At 36.6% G+C, this 15,637-nt stretch overlaps 1 protein-coding gene across 2 annotated transcripts in view; it reads left to right on the top strand.

Moving 5' to 3' along the window:
* Window positions 1-15,637, top strand: part of LOC117218360 (protein UXT homolog) — a 62,909-nt gene that overhangs the window by 46,119 nt on the left and 1,153 nt on the right. Inside the window, exon 1 of one of the 2 annotated variants that reach the window (XM_076528788.1) lies at window positions 15,313-15,632. The exons of the other annotated variant lie outside the window; for it this stretch is intronic. The gene's annotated coding sequence lies outside the window, so the exon portion shown is untranslated. Of the gene's footprint in view, window positions 1-15,312; window positions 15,633-15,637 lie in introns of those variants that run through there. 2 annotated transcript variants of the gene reach the window in all.

The following is a 15,637-nucleotide window of genomic DNA, read 5'->3' as shown; positions in this document are numbered from 1 at the left end:
GGTACAAATCCAGTCGCGTAGATTCTATGGCTGAAAATAAAATGATCATCAAGAATAACGAAATTGCGTGGGAGACTTCGTTTCCGAGGTAATCAGATTTAAATATTAGTGCAACGCGCATGCATTTTGAACAATATATAGACTGAAAATAATAAACTAAATTCAACGAAAAATGCACTGATTATTTTAGTATCCTGTGTTTAATGTATTCTTTAATCATATCTTGATAGTAAACGATGTCAGGGCTTGTTTACGATCAAGATACGATTAAACAATACATTAAACACAGGATACTAAAATAATCAGTGTATTTTTTCGTTGAAAATTATGAAAAATTTCGCTTATTATTTTCAGTTAATATATTGTTCAAAAAGCATGCGTTGCACTGATAATTGAATTTGATTTCCTCGAAAACGAAGTCTCCCACGCAATTTCGTTATTATTCATTACCGCCTTATTTCCAGCCATATAATCTGCCAAACTCAATTTGTACCATGAATTATGAAACACCCTATATATTTGTGAACCGCGTAAAATTATCCTCTACATGGAGCCAACAATTTGCTTATCGTGTTCAAACTGTTAATAATTGTTCGTGGTGCTGTATCCTGTCATTTTAAATTGCACGAATAACGAAGAAGATGTACGACACAGATGTATTTTCAGTGGTTCTTTCGACGTACGATAAGCCACTGCTTTTCGTCATTAAATCAAATACAAATTAAATGTAAAAGTCGATACTTGTAAGGCAGCATAATAAAACTCTCGCTTGTGTTCCTTGGATCGGATGACCGGTTAAATTCACACAGCACAACAGTAACGACAAGCGAAAGTCGTGTGCCGTGAAATATCTTCCACTTGACAGCTATAATTTGGAGACACATGCCGCGAACGAATTCCGACGGGTAATATAACATTTTTTCCAAATTTGACCGCTAACAATACGCTTGTCACGACGATTAATTTATTATGTAGAGAGGACGGTGTAAGTCGAACAATTTCTAAAGTTGTTTACAATGTATGAAACAATTTTGAACACGTTACTTGTCGCATCGTACTATTTTCCAGTTTTTTAAGACACGATACTGTCTTTTTCAATCGAACATCGCCACGTTTGTGGTTCGCCGAACTCAGAAGAATTTACGCGATAAATGCAACTGGAAGCGCAAGTGCCAAGCAGCGCAAAAACACGTCGAGTTTCCGCTTCACTTCGATTGGCTGGTAATTCCTTTTCGGTATTTAATTAGGCACTTAATTTGCCGCGTGTTTATCGGTTATTGCTGTCGCGAGTCGCAATAATTCGATAACAATTACTTTAATGGCGATTTCTCGAACGAGAAGAAAAAAGCGATCGACATGGCGCGTTTTCGCGGCCGAAATTCTGACCATATCCGTCGCGATGCTTTTCTACATACACAATGTTTCTTACTTTCACATTTTCTCCACGACAAAATAAGACTCGGGCTTCGCTGGCATCGGCGTACGGACGACCTGTCAATTTCTTTTTCGGTGCCACTCACATGTTCCCGGGCCGGTCGTAAAAACCACCAAGAGACTACATTATCTAGCACCATGCTCTCTCTCCCTTCCCAAAAGCCCCTGATGTCGGTCGCAACGACATTTAATTAAATTCCAAATTTTGTGCCGACGAAGCAACAAAAGATTTTCGACGCGTTCGTTTATCCGCATGTGCGCAGCGTCCGCAGATGTTTCTCTGAGACACCAGGGATGTGCAAAAACATTCATTTCTTTTCAGCCTGTGAAACCACGGAACGGAGAAAGCCACGACCAGTCAATTAACCGGGCCTCGATATGTGCATGAACTTCATTATTGTATCGCAACCGTGCGGATGCTCTTGTTAGAATGAACTGTTTTATCGATGACTTTGCTTCGCATGCATTTAATTTGAATAACAATTTATCACGTTACGATTGCTGTTGCCTTATCATCGTGTTGAGAGCTGATAACGCGGAGCACTCATTTTTCAACAGCGAAGAAATCGCTCGGAACGTGATGTTGATGGATTTCGAATTTCCGAAGCACGTCGAAACGCGTTCATAAAAATGGATGTTTTCCTTTCATTTGTATCGGAGGAAATCATTCGGTCAGTGAGAGGATTATTGATTTCGGTGTCCATAAAATTAAGTATGAAAGTGGTGATTCGCTTAAAGATCCGATATGCGAGTTTCGTAACATGACGACCTCAAATAACTCATAAAATATTTATTTTTATATAATATAGTTTTATGCTATTTTGCGTTTTTATCAAGATATAGAGACGAATAATTGAATTTTTTCAATAAAATACTTAATATCTCTTCCCGCGAATTTGCATAAAGCGTTGAATACTACATGAAAAAGTATTACACCAAGTGTGGTCTGAAATACATAGTTACTGAGATATTAGCGAAAATAAATTATGTTTATTAGGAAAGACCATTAATCAACGCGACTGTTAAATACAACGTAGTCGGACAACTTTGTTTAAGAGCGGTCGATCCATATTGTAAGTACAGTAAATCCTCCCTAATTGACGCACAGCTTGTACACAAAAATGGACAATTTGGGAAGAGGAGATACGATTATTCGAGCCGTACGGCTCGTTTTTATAGTTACCGACTATCAACAACTATAAAAATGAGTCGCAAAGCGGGTACAATCGTACCTCCTCTTCCCAAATTGTCCACTTTCGTTTCCAAACTAAGCGTCAATTAGAAAAAATTTACTGTATTAATCGTACAATGCTCTGCGATCACAGCAGAAACTCTTGAAAATGTTTCTCGTTCTCTAATAATAAGACTACGTAATTGTATTGATTATAACGGTTAACAATAGGAACATCGCTTAAAATAAAGCTTATTTTGCTAATATCTCAGTAACTATGTATCTCAAACCCCATTTACGTGTAATACTTTTTTATGTAGTATTCAACGCTTTGTCCGAATTCGGGAAGAAATATGAACTATTCCACTAAAAAAATTGGAAGTGACCTTTTCATGTCTTGATAAAAAAGCAAAATAACATGAATCTGATTAGAATACTATATGTTCCCCTAGAAGCCGTGCAACTTCTACCTGAGAGAGAGAGAGAGAGAAACATTTTTTCATACAATAAACATTTTATGAATTACTTGAGATCGTCATGTTACGAGACTCACCCTGTAGATTCGCTTAGAGATCCGATATAAAAATTAGTCAGAGGAGAAATTAACCCTTTCCGGCAACATAATTATTTACTATCGCGATCGGCGTTACGGAGCTTAAATAATTATTCCAGATCGCAAAAAAATATTGTAAGCTACTTATCGGAGTCTCTAATTTAATGCGTGTATGCTGGTTGAACGAAATCTTTAATGTTTAAGTTTGGATAACCCTAAACTTACATCCCTGCCAAGGATTAATTTGAATTTGTGCTCGCAATCTTTGTGAACAGAAATTTAACAGAAATTGTGGACAGAGTGTGGCGATTATTCTGAACAATATTTCAGTTTTGATTACGTTAGTTATCTCATTTAACTGGTCTCTCTTCATGCATCATGCTGTCAGTTGTCATTGCGCAGCATCGAACCGAGCAACATCTGATTTTCTCTGCATGATATTGTACATTGATATAACCCGATGACTCTGCGATTTTACATGTCACCGATAATTCGCAAAACCGTTGATCTTACGATTGCAGGGAGAAAACGCCGGGACATGCGTCCAACAGTTTCATTCTTACGATACAAAACGCTCGAACGTAAAATATGATTGATCGCTATGTTACCTTTCCTCCTCGTTTTCGTGGCGGACGTAATTTATGATTCATGCTATTACTGCGCTTTTAACCTTTATTGCAAGGATCTTTAACGGATGAATTCACTTAACCGTGTTAATTAATCATTTTAATATTCTACTACACCAAGATACCAGTCGTGAGAAAGCATTGGAGAAAACATTTTGATAAATCTAGAAAGAAATGCATTATAACATTTTCTTGGAATGAATTTGTGCGAAGGAAAATTAAATACATTGCAACTTCGTAAAAAAAGGTGATCATCATAACAGCTATAACCAGAATTTGATGACGTATTGACATAACGGTGGACTATGCCACCTTTTCATTTGTAATATTAAAAGAACAGTTTGCGACGACATTAATCGCTATACAGGGTGGTCCGGAATTCGTAGTATTAGGATGATGCATACGAAATGTCGGATTTTCTTTACGTGTCAACGTTTGTCTCCCTGTTTTCGTTATGCTTTTGTTTTTGGCATAACATCGTTTATAGTCGTACTGTCCATTGCCAGAATCACATTTCAACCAAGAAGATTTTCTCAAAAGTGTTCCATTTTGTTATTTATTTTGAATTTCGTAAGGATATAAATTCAACCGATATTCGTGTGTGTGTAATTTTTTTTTATATAAGTATAATCTTGGTAATAATGCTGCAAAAGCTGCGCGCAATATAAACCAGACGATTGGGGAGAATACTGTGAACGATCGAAAAGCGCAGCGTTGGTTCGAAAATTTTCGGTTTGGTGAATTTTCCCTACAAAATGAACCGCATGGAAGACCCAAAACGTCTGTGAAAAATGATATTTCGAAAGCAATGGTGGAAACGAATGTGACTGGAGTAATTCACTACTCGTTCCTTCGAACCGGGGAGACAATTACAGCCGAAAATTACTGCCGGTACATTGATGAAATGCATGAAAAATTGAAAATTATACGCCCATCGCTTGTTAATCGGCATGGCCCAATACTTCTCCACGACAACGCTCGGCCGCGTACGTCGTGCAAAACAATTGCGAAATTAAATGAATTAAAATATGAAATTTTGCAGCACCCAGCTTATTCGCCGGATCGTTCGCCAACCGACTTTCATTTTTTTAAACATTTAGAACAGTATTTACGGACTAAACAGTATGAAAAATTCCATATCAGAGTTTATTGATCCTAAAGATCAAAATTTCATTAAGACAGGCATCTATGCATTGAAACTCGTTGGGAAAAGTGTATTGAAGCTAATGGAGCATATTTTGATTAAATAAACAGCTCTTGAAAAAAGATGTACAGTTTTATATACTCACTTAAAAATCCGACATTTCATACGCACCAATCTAATACAATCGATTCGGTATAATACACCTTTGTAATGGATTTAATCGTCGTTCATTTTTCTACCGCAGGTGTCTACGTCCAAGATAGTGTTTACAAACATTGGTAATGATAGAAACATTCCGTTTTTTTATTATTGTCCGTTGATCAGAAGAAGTCAGTTGTTCCGGCAGAGGGGCAAGAGGGGTATCCCGCTCGCTCCGCCTCACCTACACGCCCGTAGTCCCCACTTTTCTATGACCTCCTGAAACCCACTTCTGTTGGTAAAAGAGAATTGGTAAACAAGCTAATCATCGCGAGTAAGGGGGTAGGTCGCCCGCTCCACCCAATCATGTCTCTTGCTTAGCATGTAACTTAGCCAATAATAATCAAAAGTCCGAAAATTGGAAGTGGCTAGGGTGGAGCGGGCGACCGATTCCCCTTCCCCTTGTGTGTTTCATTTTCTCGTTTCTCGATATTACCTTTAGGTTCTTGACATTAGATTTACGCAGCACAAAAAACAGCTGTTTTGTTAATATAAAACAATGTTTACGAAAGTAACAAAAAGACATTCATCCTGATTTTTAACAAGTGTTATTGTAACATTTGCCGTAAGTAACATATAAATTGAGTAAATAACTCATAAATGCATCTTTGCGATATGAATGATCGTAAATTAAAAAATTAGTCATCCGTCATTTTGACGTTATACGTTTAACGTAGCGTAAGATACTCACGTGTACATTACGTTTGCTGTATAATCCAATGAAAAGTTAATCAAGATGCTAATTATTTAATTAGTGATTACAAATAATCACGTGTTCATCAGAAGAATCTAAAGTTAATGCTTTAGGAATAAGTCGACGCGGTGACGGGAATCAGGAAGCGTTGGTTGTTTTCAGTCCACCGAACTCGAGTCCCTCGTTTCGTGAAAATTCAGTATCACGGCTAATTCGGGACTAATAGGAAGGGATCATTTCTGCCAACAAATGGAACGAGTTCGTCCTATCTTTGCGAGGGCGTTAACATGGGTGGGTTGGTGGCAATCGGTCCTACACTTTCCTCAGCTGTCTTTGCAGCAATGTTTGTAAAGACTGTCTCGGTCGGAGACAACTGTGGCAGAAGAATAGACAATAACTATATCCTTTACAAAGAAGAGCAGACTTTGAAGTAGATTTTCTCGAAAACGAAGCCCCCGATAAGAAAATATTATACCAAATTTATTTCTTATTTTTCACGTAGAATCACCTCGTTGAATCTACTCGGCTGTGCTACGAATTCTGGCCCACTCTGTATAACCTTATTTTTACTTCAACGGATCTGCCATAGTAGATTGGTTTCTAAAATTGTTTACAGCTTGTCTGACAGGGTCCAATCGATTAATTTATCGAAAGACCATCAGCGATATTAGAAGAACCTTCCACCCAAAGACAAACCGCGATTCCTAGAGACAAATATATACATATGTACAGTGAAGGTGGATACTTATGAAGAACGATTTCTAGAGGTCAAAAGTAGAAGTGCAAGCTATCGTGAGAAGAGCTGCTCCATCCGCTATGTACAGGGTGAACCAGAATTCGCGCATCATAGAATGGACGTACACATTGTGACGTACACGTACAAAAATAGAAAAGATAAGAAAAATATTTTTTACTGTTTAAGCCCTGTCACTTCATTACTGCAAATATTTCTTAAAGAAATATTTATCCATAAATTTGAAACTTCCTTATAGTAGAAATAAAATAAAAATCAATGTACATGTTTTCACTCTTATTTAAAAATATTTAAAATAGTGTAGACACGTAATTTAAGGAGAAGTTATTAATTGCTTTATATTTATAGAATGTATTATGTTATTTTCAAATTTTCTGGATTCTCCTTCGTTTAAATTTACAATTATGATCGATCGAAAAAGAAGGGTACCAACCAAATAATTAAGTACATATATTCGTTCTCCTGTTATTGGTAAGTAGAGCCAGGAAGAAGTCACGTTGAGAACTCATTTAGCTACCAAGCTATTGATCGCCATCATGCATACACAATATGAACAGCACACTGTGCTATAAAATCATCGTTTCAATTATCTTTAAGTTCCTCGTATGCATTCAGTATAACTTGCCTACCGATATGACGTGGTCTTATAAAAGGTCACGGTGTGCTCCTATCGACACCTTCAGAACATCAACAGTTTCTTCGGTCGTTGATCGTTCAAGACGTTGAAACATCGGTTTTATTGATATTATTTCACTGACTTCGGGTAGCAATACGTAATGTATATAGTAATTTCTCCCGGAAATGTCAAATACAGTAAGTTCTCCATAATTCACGCTCGGATTGTGCACAAAAATGGACAATTTGGAAAGAGGAGATACGATTATTCGAGCCTTGCAGTTAGTTTTTATAGTTACGGATTGTCAACAATTATAAAAAGGAGCTGCAAGGCTCGAATAATCATATCACCTCTTCCAAAATTGTCCATTTTTGTGCACGATATGGACAACAATTAGGGAAACATTACTGTACTATTATTCGAGCCCTGCGGCTCGTTTTTTATAGTTGTCGGCAATCGGTAACTATAAAAACGGGCCGCGAGGCTCGAATAATTCGTATCTCCTCTTCGCAAATTGTCCATTTTTGTTTCCAAACTGAGCGTCAATTAGGGAGAATTTACAGTATCGGGTTGCTGTGAACTTTTCTGTGCTAGTCCTACGCCCATGTAATTTATTGCTACGTTGATGCTATGGAAAGAGAAGACAGAGTTCTCGAAAGCAACGCAAAATGGTTTGTTTGGGCGCGAGTCAGGTAAGAAAAACCGCGGAATCGTGGCGTGTTGTCTCCGAATTGCCTTCGAATCGTGTCACGTGGCCTCCGAATTGTCTTCGAATAATAGCACGTGGTCTTCGAATTGCCTTCGAATAGTGTCACGTGGCCTCCGAATTGCCTTCGAATAGTGTCACGTGGCCCCCGAATTGCTTTCGAATAGTGTCACGTGGCCTCCGAATTGCCTTCGAATAGTGTCACGTGGTCTCCGAATTGCCTTCGAATAGTGTCACGTGGTCTCCAAATTGCCTTCGAATCGTGTCACGTGGCCACCGAATTGCCCACGAATCGTGGCAAAAAATTATAAATAAGAAAGTTAAGTCATCGTTCTTATTTTATCATTGCTATGTATTCATATTAATGTACATCGGCATGCTGGTCGCTTTTTTTTGCCGACTGCTCCGAGTTTCTATAAAAACGAGTCGTGAGGCCCGAAAAATCGCGACTCAGTATTCTGAGATCTGCGGGTTCAATTCCTACGTCTGAACATTGCTGGGAGAAATTACATTATTTATTAGTGTACTTTCTGATTTGATACGTGTTAGGTCTGGGCATCAAAGAAATTCCAAATCGACGAAACATCGTCGATGATTTCAATTGTCGGCGAACACGGTCGACGAAATTCGGTGTCGATAGAATAATTGTCGATGGTAATAATCGTCGACGAACTCGTGTCGTGGAAAACAGCCGGTGAAGTGATCGCCGATGATTTCAGTACAGTAAGTTCTTCCTAATTGACGCTCAGTTTGGGGACAAAAATGGAGAATTTGGGAAGAGAAGGCACGATTATTCGAGTCTTGCACCTCGTTTTTATAATTGTTGACAATCAGCATCTATAAAAACGAGCCGCAAAGCGCAGGTAATCGTAGCTTTTCTTCCGAAATTGTCCATTCTTGTGTACAATCTGAACGTCAATTAGGGAGAATTTACTGTAATTCGTGGACCAACAGCAGCGACCGGCCAATATTGTTGCCAGGAACAAGACAGCTGTTTCACTTCGTAATATAGGAGGTCTAATCCGAAACATACCTATCACCCTCGCAAATTGCTTCATAAAATAATGAATTCACTTACACTTGCTTAATGGTTCTCCGGTCACACCGAGCAGCAGAGCATGTCCTACCGTTAAATGGCGAAATCACTTTGCGTATGAATAACATTTCCTCTTTACTTTTTCAAAATAGCGGAGTAGGAAACAGTACATACTTTTGTTATTTAAATTAACGAACTTTCTAAAGGCATTAGATAAATAGAATCTACACGGGGTGGTCCACGCAATTGTTTCAGGTCATAACTCCGTTATTAATATTGACCCCTATTTCACGTGTATCGCTAATCAATGATCGCATGTTTTGATCCGTGTAATTTTTAACACACGTGTATACGTGTATGGCTAATCAATGTTCACGTATCTTAATCCGTGTCATTTTCAACACACGTGTATTTCAATGAATTAATTGAACATGTATGTGCTACTAATTACATTGTAAACATTTCTGATAACTAGACTGCGGAGTTTATGCGTTTATGGCAAAATCGAGAAGCTGAAATATAAAATTGTGAAGATATAAGAAGAATTTAATAACACTGTTACACTATTTAGAACTTATTAAAGTAATCAAACGAAACAGTATACTTTTATTTAATTTCCGTTTTTGACAATCGTCTTGGAACATTTCTTTTTGCATACAATTGTTTATGTAACAACGGAATTACGACTAGAAATAATTGCGTAGACCACCCTCCATATTTACAAGTACAATATTATTTCGAATAGGAAATAGTTCATTTTATTAGATTATTCGCGTATTTATGCAAAGAAAAGTAAATAAAGTAAAAAAAGTAAATCCTCTCCAATTGTCCCTCAAGTTATAAACAAAAATGGAGAATTTGGGAACAGAGGTTATGTCAAGGTTATGTGTGTGCCGATTGTCAACAACTATAAAAACGAGCCGCGAGGCTCGAATAATTCGTATCTCCTCTTCCCAAATTGTCCATTTTTGCTTAGAAACTGAGGGACAATTGTAGAGAATTTATTGCAGTATTTTATTTGACTCTAAAATCATTGAGACTTACTTAGGTATATTTCAACAATTTTATTTATTTTACAATTAATATAGAAGATTATGAAGATTATGAAGATTAATGAAGAAGTCCGTCGTTACGGCAGAGGGGCAAGGGGGGTATTTCCCTTGCTCCGCCTTACCTGCACGCCTGTAGTCCCCACTTTTCTATGACCTTCTGAAACCCACTTCTGTTGGTAAAAGAGAATTGGTAAATAAGCTAATCGACGCGGGGATGTCTCTTGTTCAGCGCATAACTTATTGTTAGCCAATAATAATCAAAAGTCTGGAATAAAAAAGAATTTGAAGAGGCCAGGAGGAGCGGGTTATCGATTCCCCTTGCCCCTTGCTCCTTCCGTCATTTAATTTATGCGTACTGTTTCATTTTCTCGTTTCCCGATATTACCTTACCACGTTTGCTGCACAATCCAATGAAAAGTTAATCAAGATGCTAATTAGTAATTAGTAATTACAAATAATCACGTGTTCATCAGAAGAATCTGAAGGTAATGCTTTAAGGATGCATCTTGTAATGGTTGCGTCTGTTTCACTTCGTCTTAATTGTTCTACGCCTATTTTGCTCGAAAAATTCTGAATTTAGATTGACTGGCCTACAAAAGTGTTTGTACACTTTTTAAAACACAATAAATTGTTCAAAACTGAACCAAATGACTTGAATTTGTTTTAAATGGTAGGAGGACTACTAGGCGATGGCTAAAGAACGTTTTCTTAATTTTGCTATTACCTGAAATGAAAAGAAAAAAAATTAAAAATCCTTGTTTTTTATACTTTTTTATATGAGCCTATTAACGAAAATTTAAAAAAATGCCTTTTGTAGTTCTCGGTATCTTATATGCACGCTGAAAATTTGATCGAAATCGGTTGACGCAGAATCGAGCTACAGGCGTAGAAGGATTTCAGAAACTGCAGTTTTCTTACATTTTTGGTCAAAATCGTGATAAAACTGTGATTTTTGCGATCTTTAATTGTTTATAGCTCATACTTAGGTCAACCGATTTCGGTGAAATTTTGAACATGCGCATAACTTACCGACACCTACAAGACACATTTTTCAAATGTTCGTTGTAGCCTGAGATAAAAGGTTAAAAAACAAGAGTTTTTTTATTTTCTTTCGTCATTCTAGGCAATAGCAATATTGATAAAAAGAAACATTCTAGTTTTATGATTTAGTAGACATCTAAGAAAGATTCAATTCGTTTAATTCAGTTTAAAAATAGTTATCGCGTTTCAAAAGGTGTACGAACACTTTTGTAGGACACTATAAGTGTCTAGAGATAACATTTATGTGGCGGCAGGTCGACGATAAGTCGTAGACTAGCTGTAACCGGGTTTCTATATTAGTGCTCGCAGATCAAAAAATTGCATAGCAATTAAAATACATGCGTAGTAGTAACGAAAGACCACGATGAGCGTGAATGGTTTAATTCGTCCCGGAGGCGATCGCGAACCCCGGCTACCTGCCTGGTAAATTTTACAAGAAACAGGGCACGTTCACCTCGGATAGGGTGGGTAAATGTCGCGAGAGTATTCTTTAGGGGCCGTTAAGCGGCAACTTAAATAATGCGTAGCCTGGAAACAGAGTGGCAATCGGCTGCAGTTTCGGCTAAAGTTTCTCTAAGTTGTCGTGTCTCTAACCGGAATTACCCGAAATTACTGGATTTAGAGAACTGGCCAGGTAGAACCGTTCGAACACGAACACACCCGACAGACGAAACCGCCGATTATAGATAATAATGATCGACCATTTGCTGAACAATGTATTTTCAGTCCATAGAAAGATATTTAAACAATATCTGAAATTTTAACCGACCGTGATCCTATCTAATTTGATATTTTCAATAACTCAATCCATGTCTACGATCCTCGTTGGTTTCTTGTTCGTTGTCGCGTCTGTTCCTTTTTTCTACAATTCAATCTGCCCACTTAGCATGAACAAGTAAAAATCAATATGACGCAGAGATAAACAATTAACTTTCTAAATATCTTCTCGGACGAAATCACCAATCCACAGAATGTTGTTTAACACTAGATTTACGGAACCCGTCGAAATGACGGGTCACTAATTTTTTAATTTACGTTTATTCATATCGTAAAGATACACTAATGAATTATTTATTCAATTTGTATGTTACTTACGGCAAATGTTGCAACAACACTTGTTAAAAATCAGAACAAATGTCTTCTAACCTGATATAAAAAATAAATAAATTTATAAACTGATATAAAACAGCTGTCGTTTGTGCTCCCCGTAGTTACGTTAATGTTAGCGTTAGCTAGCACGGCTCAATTTTTTCCACTTAGTTTATATATTCAATCACCAGCCATTTTTCGTTTCAGCAGTTCAATTAGTCCCTCGATGTCGAATTAACGCAATGGTAAAACACTAGTATCGCGGAAGTACAGGGTTCCCCGGAAAGAATCATCCGATTTCAAAAATTTATATTTTAAAGAATTGCACACAGAAAATTATAATTCAAACACGAATATAACGGGAAAATGTGCGAGTTTTACTTTTTACCCCATTGGCACTTGGAGGTTCGGAATTTTCTTAACACGGAACTACCAAACCGTTAGATTGGTCGCAGTTCATCCGATAATATGGTTCTACACAGTTGGCCTCCGAGATCACCCGACCTAACCCCATGCGACTTCTTCCTTTGGGGATTTGTGAAGGATCTTGTCTTTGTACCACCTTTACCTACAAGTGTAAATGAACTGAAAAAACGCATTTGTGATGCTGTACAAACAATTACCAGAGATACATTGCACCGTGTTTGGCAAGAACTTTCATGTCGCAATGATATCATACGTGTAACGAAAGGAAGTCGTATTGAACACTTGTAAACAAAAACTCACACATTTTCCCGTTATATTCGTGTTTGAATTATAATTTTCTGTGTGTAATATTTTTAAATATAAATTTTTGAAATCGGATGATTCGTTCCGGGAATTCCTCATTTGGAAATGAGAACTAGTAAGATTATATTATCATTGCTATCAAGCACTGAACAAACGTCGTTCATTCGACGTTGATCCAGAAAACGTTTCCACGAAGTGCCATGCAATACTGTATAATATAAGGTTGTAAACTAAGTCCGCGCGTTTACGACTGTGATTTATCGATTGTGAATGCGCTAACAGTTTCACGGACGTATTACAATCCTGGATAAGTGAGAAAGGATAGGTGAAGCCAATTCGAATGATATAATTCAGTGAAAAATGTCCTGAACCGATTTCGTAAGAAGAAATATAGTTTACGATGCAATACTTCTACACAAGAGCTGTGTTCTGTAGAATTAATTTCTGTGTACTTGTTGATACACTATATCTTATTTTCTCGGCTGCGAATAATGAATGACAATGAATGAATAAATATTTATCGCAGTAAGGAGTAGTTTAATGAAAATGATTTGCACTATGTATTATTTTAACGAACTTACTCAGGGTGAGTCCAAAAAGTATTTGAATGTTTCTCTGATTTTTGCAAAATTGCTCATATTTAAACTGTTCTCGTTTTGTAAAAAGAAAATCTGCAATAATCAAACTAAACTCGTTTCAAAGCATGGTGCCTCTACATTCACAATCCATCATTAAATTTTTGTTAAGATAACGTCTCTAGAATCATTGAAATTTGTTTTTAAAGAAACGTCCTCCTTACAACTCACTATGACTTGATATTCGAGTTTTTAGATCGCCTTATTTTCAATGAAAGATGTGCTGTAAATATTAGAATAATGTCGTACCGTTGTCTACAACAGCTCAAAAAAAAAAGAAAAATGGTATATTGAATTTTTAACAGATCGTAATAAAGGGAAAACTCTAATCATTAAATCTATGATAGATTTAACCACGAAAAAAAAATTGTATTATATTATATATTATATTTACGTCCTAAAAATGTCTTGAAATCCGAAAATGGGGAGATCCTGAGGTCACTTGAAGTAATTTTTTCTTAGCGAAAATACAATCCGCGGCTTTGTTTACGAATCATTAACAAAAAACAGTGACCAACCAGAGGCGAGCTCGGCTGGCGCGAAGCGATCGAACCAATGAGCGAAACTGGGTTTCGTCCGCTTGTTGACGAAGCTTTCCCTAAGCGCGGCCAACTAACCCCTATGTTTTTATTTTTATTTTTTTTATTATCACCAAGATTCTTTACAATTTGTCCAGCAAGGACATTCGATAAATTGTAGTATCGGGTTTGGTTAATTAACACGTAAATATTATCCTCGTGGATAACATCTGTTGAGGCTTGGTGCTGTTAGGATAGAAGATCCTTTGGGTGTTTCCTATGCAGTCTGCGAGGCAGACTAGTTTTGTGCAGCTTTTTCGCTAGTTCGTTGGGATGACTGTCTATTCTTTTTTTTTTATAGCTGTCGCAGCGACTAGTGATTTCGTCGGAAACCGTTTTAACTTTGAGGAACTCCTATGTAGAATAATTGAAACAATTAATCTCCGCTCTTTCGGTAACATCTCGGAAATGTGATCCCAAAATTTCATACATCGATTCAAAGAAATTACTTAATTTAAATAATTTTTAAAGAAATAGTAACTGCGCAAATTCAAATGTACTTTAAAGTTCAAACAGTAAAGGAAAGTCAGAATATCAAAATGGTCGATTCAATCAAATTTTCAACTACAAATACTTTGGATTTCGGCCGAAAACTTTCGAGATATAATTTTTATACATGCGCGTTTTTTTCGTTAAAATGAACAGATCGATTTTTTTTAAAGTTGATACATTCAAGTACATGCTAGGTTAATTAGAGATTGTTTTTATGCCAATAGTACTCACAATTCAATACTATTGTACTCACATGGAGCGCCCGAGTCATTTCCTACTGTCCCCACACAATGTCAGCATGACTTATAAATGCCTACGAGAATGGTAAAATAGCTTAATGAATTCGCAGGCATGCTGTTTAAATCTAGTGCACATTATAGATGCTGAATATAGAATCTTTTCTTATATTCATCATGAATTAAATCTTTCACTTACAATAGCAATATATTTTTAAATCAATTTGAAATAATCCCTGAAAATTCAATTTTCTTTTTCCAAGCTATCGATCAAGATTTATTGATTTGTCATTATTTGTTTAAATATGCCTACCGTTCCAAATAAATCTACGATAAAGAGCAATGTTGAAACTTTAATTTGAGCCTTTAAAATTTCGAAAACTCTTACAGTATTGTTGGATCAGATAAATTATATTAGCTGAGATGCAGTTATTTGTAGGAAGTTATTAGAAATATGTTATAGGTTTAAATGCAGAAAGTAATTTACCTTGTCGATAGAGTAACAAGTTTCAGCTAGTTGCCACCAGGAGAATATCTGGCGCACTCGAATGAACGCATTGGAACGCACAATTGTTGACACGCGTCTGAAATACTTAATTTACTTATATATTACTTGATTTACTTGATTTACTTATATATTAAAGAAATGTAAACACTAATTTTACGAGCTGTATCATCATTCTGTAACAAAAATGTGAACAAGAACTGAAGTAGATACAGTAACACTACGTGTATGATTATGCGCATATTAATATCTCAGAAATGAGGAGGTTATTTATTTAGTCTCGTCGATCACAGATGGTTTAGTGTAAAGTCAGCTAAAAGTCCAACTTCCCAATATACTATTGGTGAG

This window comes from Megalopta genalis, chromosome 2 (assembly GCF_051020955.1).
Source record: "Megalopta genalis isolate 19385.01 chromosome 2, iyMegGena1_principal, whole genome shotgun sequence".
Taxonomy (NCBI): Eukaryota; Metazoa; Arthropoda; class Insecta; order Hymenoptera; family Halictidae; genus Megalopta; species Megalopta genalis.
This window is presented reverse-complemented; position numbering and strand designations above follow the sequence as displayed.